We start from the raw sequence: 6655 nt of genomic DNA, 5'->3' as shown, positions 1-6655 counted from the left end.
ATACCAGATTGTAAGTGTATTAGATCAAACATTCTATTGTACTCTTTAACACTTGTTACAACATAATGAAATCCTATGGACTTAGGTTGGTTTAACAAACATTGTATAAAGCTTTTAACAGGGTGACATTCCAAGTTAGTGTTCTAAAGTCCTTTAGCCAGGCACACTTTTGACAAGGTGTTAAAATCCTTTAACAGGGTAGGATCTAACAATACTTTGTAAGCATTTAATAGGGTAGGCCTTTCACAGGAAATATCATGAGAATGGTCAAAATATGTAACCTTGCAAGTGAAATTTATTGCTACAGTAGTGAAGAGTTGTGGGTGTCATCCCCACCCAAGTTTTACCTTCTCATTGGAGGGTTTCTGGGTAATCATATCTGGTGTCAAGTGTTTATGTGAATGCATTTGCATTACATGTTGTTTCTATACGTTTATGCATGTAATGTTTTAAAGTTGAAAGTTTTATTGGTTAGAGTTTAGTACTTTTGATTCACCCCTGCCCCCCCCGTCCTCCCCCATCCCCCCTCTCCCCCCTCTCAGAAGTATACTTCCCACTTGTAAATTCCAACATGATATTATATGCAATTGCACTTGATCATGTGTCTTAGTGTGTAGGAATTATATCCTTGACAGTGGCGCATGGAGTTAGTGATTCAACTCTTCATATTTTATCAATGTTGTCCTTGTATAGTTGACGTATCCTTAATTAATTGTTTAAATTAAACCTTTTAATGATTATTAAATTTGAACTCATTTACATTATGTGATTAGGCCAGCGAGTGCTTCTATGCATTTAGAGGTTCACATTGTCACATAAGTAGTTAAGGTAACTTATGTGCTTTTGGGTTTTCAGGCTTTAAATTTTATTAAATTTATTTTCTGGCAGCTTTACCATAGATGAATTCCTATTTCTAGGAATAGTCTATTTTCACTTGGTTTGATTTGAAGTTTAGCTAGTCTAACTGGCTATTTTTCCCTAATCGATTATTCACTCGAAAAGTGAATAAGTATGAAAAGAGGAATGCAATTCCTCACTTCTCACTTTTGAAAATACAAAATTGAGAGTTTTTTTTCTAAAATCATTCTTTGAAGGATTGCATTTCTATTTTTTGTGACAGCTGTGGGTGTGGGATATTTGCGAGGTCAGTCTTGTCGGATCCAACTCAGGGAAACCTTGCTTTGTTGTAGTTTTCATCTACTTTTGTGGGATTATTATTTTATCAGGTTGATTTCCATTTTATCCCCTTTTTCTATTAGGTAGGGCTCTCACATTTTCTTGTTTTAGCTTAGATTATGTATCTATTTTGGGTAGCTATTTGTTTGGAGGATGAGGGTTTGGGATTTCACACTGATATGCTGGCCATTTTGCATACATTGTCCAAACCCAAATTTTATTTTACTTTTGAGGCTTTTGTGCCCAAAGACCAAATGTTTTTTAATTTCAAAGTTTTCCAATTTTTGGGGTTTTACCTCATTTTGTGTGCCACCCTATTTTCTTAGGTTTTCTTGGCATGAGTTTGGTTGTAGACTTGGATCATCTATTTGGATGTCAATCCAACCATTATGGCACTTTTTATGTTGCATTGGGATGCATGCCACATATGTTCTCTCGAGTTATTTTGGTTGAGTGATATTTTGCTTGTGTTCTCATGCAGTCCTTGTGTTATGATCTTTGTGATGGTGGTGTGCCACACATGAGTAAATGTGCGTACATTTGTCAAGTGACTTGCAAGGCCCGATCTTTTGTGGTACTTTTGGAAGTTATGATCATTGGGTTTGGGTTGGGAATATGCATGCCTAGGAAAACTCATCATTAGATGAGCATGGGTAGGGTAGGGTAACATATGGAGGGGGATTCTATCTCACAGCCTAGCGATCATGGTGCCATAGGTTGGTAGAGGGAGCTTTAATCAAGTGATAACTAAATAAAATATTGGGTGGTAATTAAACTAAGATAATAAAAGATTCAAAATGTGCTCCTTTCATTGGGAAGTCTAAGCTACCAACACTAGCTTGGGCTTTTGGATGACAAGAAACTCTCCATCATGTTAGCCCTTACTCAGTAGCCCATTGAGTGTCTAACTAGGACCTGTAATTTATGTATTGTCTCTGATCTTGGTTTTAGTCATTGCTATTTTTTGGCATGAGTGTTAGTCAAGGACATTTTTTTTGAGTGTGTTTATGGTTCGATCATTATCTCCATTAGCATGATAGGTGTGGACCTACAAGTTTCACATGGTTGGGAGGCATAGCTACCTTCATCACTACTAGGGACAAGTGTACGAAGATGGTCTATTATCTTAGTGTGACTGTTGTTGGATGTTTTTGCTCAGTACTTGGGGTTTTGGAGTATGTTTTCTTATGATGTATTTCATTGAAATGCTTGTATATCATGCTTAGATGATGTTAGTTTATTGATGCATTCCCTTATTATGATGTTTAGCATATGATAGATGATGTTATCTACTTAGTTGGATTATCTATTGCTTTTGATTTAGCATGTTAGATTTCCTATTCCTATGATGTTATTATGCTTTAGTAGTGACATCTTTATAAGGTAGCTTTGACTATCTAGTTGGCAATTTGGGATGTTACGCATGGGGGATGGCTAGGACCTTTGAGGTATCATGATGCTATTATGGTTGGGAGGAACCACACCCTTACTCTGTTGTTTTAGTTCATTGCAATGTTGCTATTGTACATTGCGATGTTGCTTTCAGTTATTCCCTTCACTACTATGTTTACATGTTTAGATTCAGATTTTAGCTTCCCATCTTTTGGTTATTTGATGTAGTGTCTTTCTTCAATATGTGAAACTGGTACTCCTTGATGTGGAGGAATTTTTTTCTCTAGCTTTTTCTCTTTTTGGTTTTTGGCATGCTATCTTGGGTTCTCTCATGAAATTGTATATTCTCGTGCGAGAATGCAAAAGCTTGCATGGTGTGCTTGGTTTTATCGCATGGCTTCTGAAACTTTCTCTTGTGAAATCCCACACTAGTGTTGGGGTACTTTGGCTACTAGGACAAGTACTGTCTCATTCTCTTTGATGCATTTCCTCATGCAAAAGGTAGATCCTTCTAGGTAGTGTCGCACTTCCTCATGTGAGATTTTGTCAGTCTATTTTCCTTGCATAAAAAATAGGGGGTATCCCTGCTAGTTTTTGGGAAACATGTTTTTGTGTTTCAAGTACCCTTTGGGTTTGCTAGTGTTTCCTTGCTTTTGTAGTTTGAATAATTTAGGTTTTGCTATTGTAGTGGTTTTTTGTCCTTCAGTTGGTCATGTCAGTTTAGGTATTGGCATTTGGAGATTCGTTGGTTGCTAAGATTGTGGTTGAGTCTTCCATTTCAATCTTTGTGATCCCTATATGATGTTGTTGTGTGCACTCATAGTTGTAAAAAAAATGATCTTGGTTTATATTTAACCTGTTTCCAAGGATCTCCAGGTGGGGAATTACATACATGAGTTAAGCTAGACAATGCCAAATGGTAGGCAACTAGACCTATCCTCTGAAGAATCTCCAATGACCCCACAAACCAAGATGCTAGCTTTAAAACCTTTCCATAATGGATTGGCACTACAATATTTGGGGTCAAATTACGATGACAATTTGCGACGACAGTGTGATTTGTTTGTAGTTATGATGCTTTTTTTGCAAGTGTCCTTGACACCATCATTATACCAACATTGTCATCATAATTGTGATGTCCACATGACTATAAACAAAAAAAAAAAAGTTGACATCATTTCATTCCCCATTTCATCAATTCTAGAGATTAGCTAAGCTTTGATTGAGTGTAAATCTATGCTTTTGTTATTGTGTTGTGCCATTGCTCTACATCATTGTTGCCATGTTGTACCCTTTCTCTGTGAGGAGTTGCATCTTTTACTAGTTTTAAAAAATTTGAGTGTTGGTATGTGATAAGATCATCTTTTCTCTTTTATTTTCTTCAAGATTTCTAAGAGATTGTATCCTTTACGAATGCTTTAACATAGAGTCTTTTCATAGGGACACATCATATCATTCCCCATCAATTTTATAAATGTGGAAAGCTCATATATAATAATTACTATTGAGATTGTAGTCATCTTGCAAGAGCATTGATTAACATTTAATTCTAATTCCACTTCAAATCTGAGGGGATGACTAGACTTCACACATCTTTGGTTGCTAAAACCAGTGGACCATTTATCAATGATATCATTGTATTCAAATCATTGCATCACTTGCCCTCTTCTTCCCCCTTTTGAAACTACTTTGTTAGTTCTTCAATGGTTCTTTTGTTGGTGATCCATCACCCAACACTACTTCCCCCTTGCATGGCTACACAAGCTATTTTATACTTAGCATAGGTAGGATCTCCTTCCATCCAAATTTCAACCTAAGCATTGTCTCTATATAAGTTATAGTGCCCTTGAGATGTTGGACCCACAACAAGCTTATGAAATTTTTTTTTTGAGAATAATAGTTCCAACAACATCCAACACCTTTTACTAAAGAAAAATAGAAATCTCTACAACCATACAATTAGGGGAAGTAATTTATACAATCTCATGCTTCTCAAGAGTCTAACTATTACTTTTATTAGATAACTTTCTTATGTTGTTTCCCACCTGTGCCTTTTGGAGTCATTTATTAAGTCAAGCAAATGGCTTACCCATAAATCTTCAATTTGCGAATATCCTCTCACACTCCAAAATTGCCATTGCATGCTTCTGGGGTAGAATAGTACCCCTGCAGTGACACATCTATAATATATAATAGTGGATCCTAAAAAGATCACCATGTAATTAAGGATGAGAGTAATAGATACAAAGGGTTGCAGATACCCTTCATAATATTGTTTTACATAATCACCATCGCATATACTCATGCAATTGTTATCATCTCATGGAGTACTAAAGTAAAAGAAGTTGCGGTACTCATCGAATGTGAATACTTTTTCAATATATGAGATTTATATATAAGATATGTTGCAATATTTAAGATTTCTATGCAATTTGATTTTATCAATGCCTGATCAACAAGGTCATAAGTCAACTTGGAATCTTTGCCATACTTCCCCATCAATGTCTCTCTCAAATCAATAATAGGCTTATCAAGAGCCATAACACCATGGCACTTGAAACCCCTATAATTTTTCCAAAGGCTCTCTCCCTAACAACCATTTGTTCAAGCTTAAAATCTTGAGTGCCCTGCCAAATTCATTAAACAATTATAAACCAAATTAAGTATTTGTTAAAAAAAAGTATGGGACATGAGTCTCAATGTGTACCTCAAAAAGTATTGCATCATTCTTTTACATAAAAATTTAAAATACCATATGAAATGAAAACAAATGATTGTAGAGTGAAAAAACTAGAAGATACACAAAGATGGTAACCAAAATAAATATTTCAAATGCAAACATCCAAATAGTTTAAGTAATCAATATAAGAGGATATTAAAAGTTTATTACTAATAGTGTTTAAACCTATGGAGTAATTATTTATTTGAGAATGATTTGTTTTTCACTATCATCAATCTTTTTTCAAGTATCCATGACATGAGATACATTAATATGCAAGTTGTTATAATTTGTTAAACTTCTGAAAAATAATCATATACAAAAAAAGAAGAAGTGATTTTCTAGTAGCTATTTTTATACTAATTTTGTTTTTATATTCACTCTACATCAAAGAACGATTGAAACACATCCATATTATCATGCAAATGAATATTTGAATTTTTATTGATTAAAGAAAATGTATTTCCTCACAATTGAATTCCATGCGGTGTTGGTAGAAGTATGTGGTATTGAGAATCACAATATTTATCAATTGAGTTATTTTTTTTCTAGCAACATGAAACTCATGAACTTTTAATCATAGAATTTATAATGGGTCAAGAAAAGAGGCTCAAAAAATATGTAATACTAAAAATTACATCTAACTACATATAGGCATAATATAAAAATTTAATCATAAAGATCCAAGTACTGATATTTGGTTGGTAATGATTTAGTATTTATGCACTCCTATGGTGCCATTGGGGTTTATGACACTTGTCAATCTTGTAAAAACTCAACTTTGGTCTTCTCTTGATGAAATGTTTTTAATCTTTGATATTCTTTTTTTTGTATCTAGGACTATGGCATACAAAGGCACGCAGACTATGGATGGAGTAATAGTAGTACATATAAATGAGATAATGATTTATAAGATGCTAATGTCATCCATTGTTTTGTAATGTTTATATATAGTTCAATGGAGATGGTTGTTGAAGAAGATTGTTGAAGTATAGAAATGGTGAAGATTGATGAAACCTATCATGGAACAATCATTTTTTTTCACTAATGTCAAAACTGCTACATGCTAGTGAGACAATTGCTAATTTGGTTTGAATGCTATCATTTGATTGATTGATTGATCGGATTTGAAAAGAAAGGAGAACAAGAGTACCTAGAGAAAGGTTGAGTTGTATGGTGTATAAAAGGAGCACTAAGAAAAAGTAAGACTTTGATGATATAGTCTATTTTTTATCTACTTAAGGATTGAATGAAAGGATACTAGAGCAAAGATAAGAAGCAAGCTAAGTAAAGAAATGTGTCCTCCAAGCCTGACTGAATAAACAGTGAAAGTAAAGAAAGTTAGTGTAGGTTGAGCAGAAAGTTAGT

This window comes from Cupressus sempervirens, chromosome 11, assembly GCF_028749045.1.
Source record: "Cupressus sempervirens isolate cs-2001-9-10 chromosome 11, ASM2874904v1, whole genome shotgun sequence".
NCBI classification, from domain to species: domain Eukaryota; kingdom Viridiplantae; phylum Streptophyta; class Pinopsida; order Cupressales; family Cupressaceae; genus Cupressus; species Cupressus sempervirens.
Note: the sequence above shows the minus strand (reverse complement) of the source record.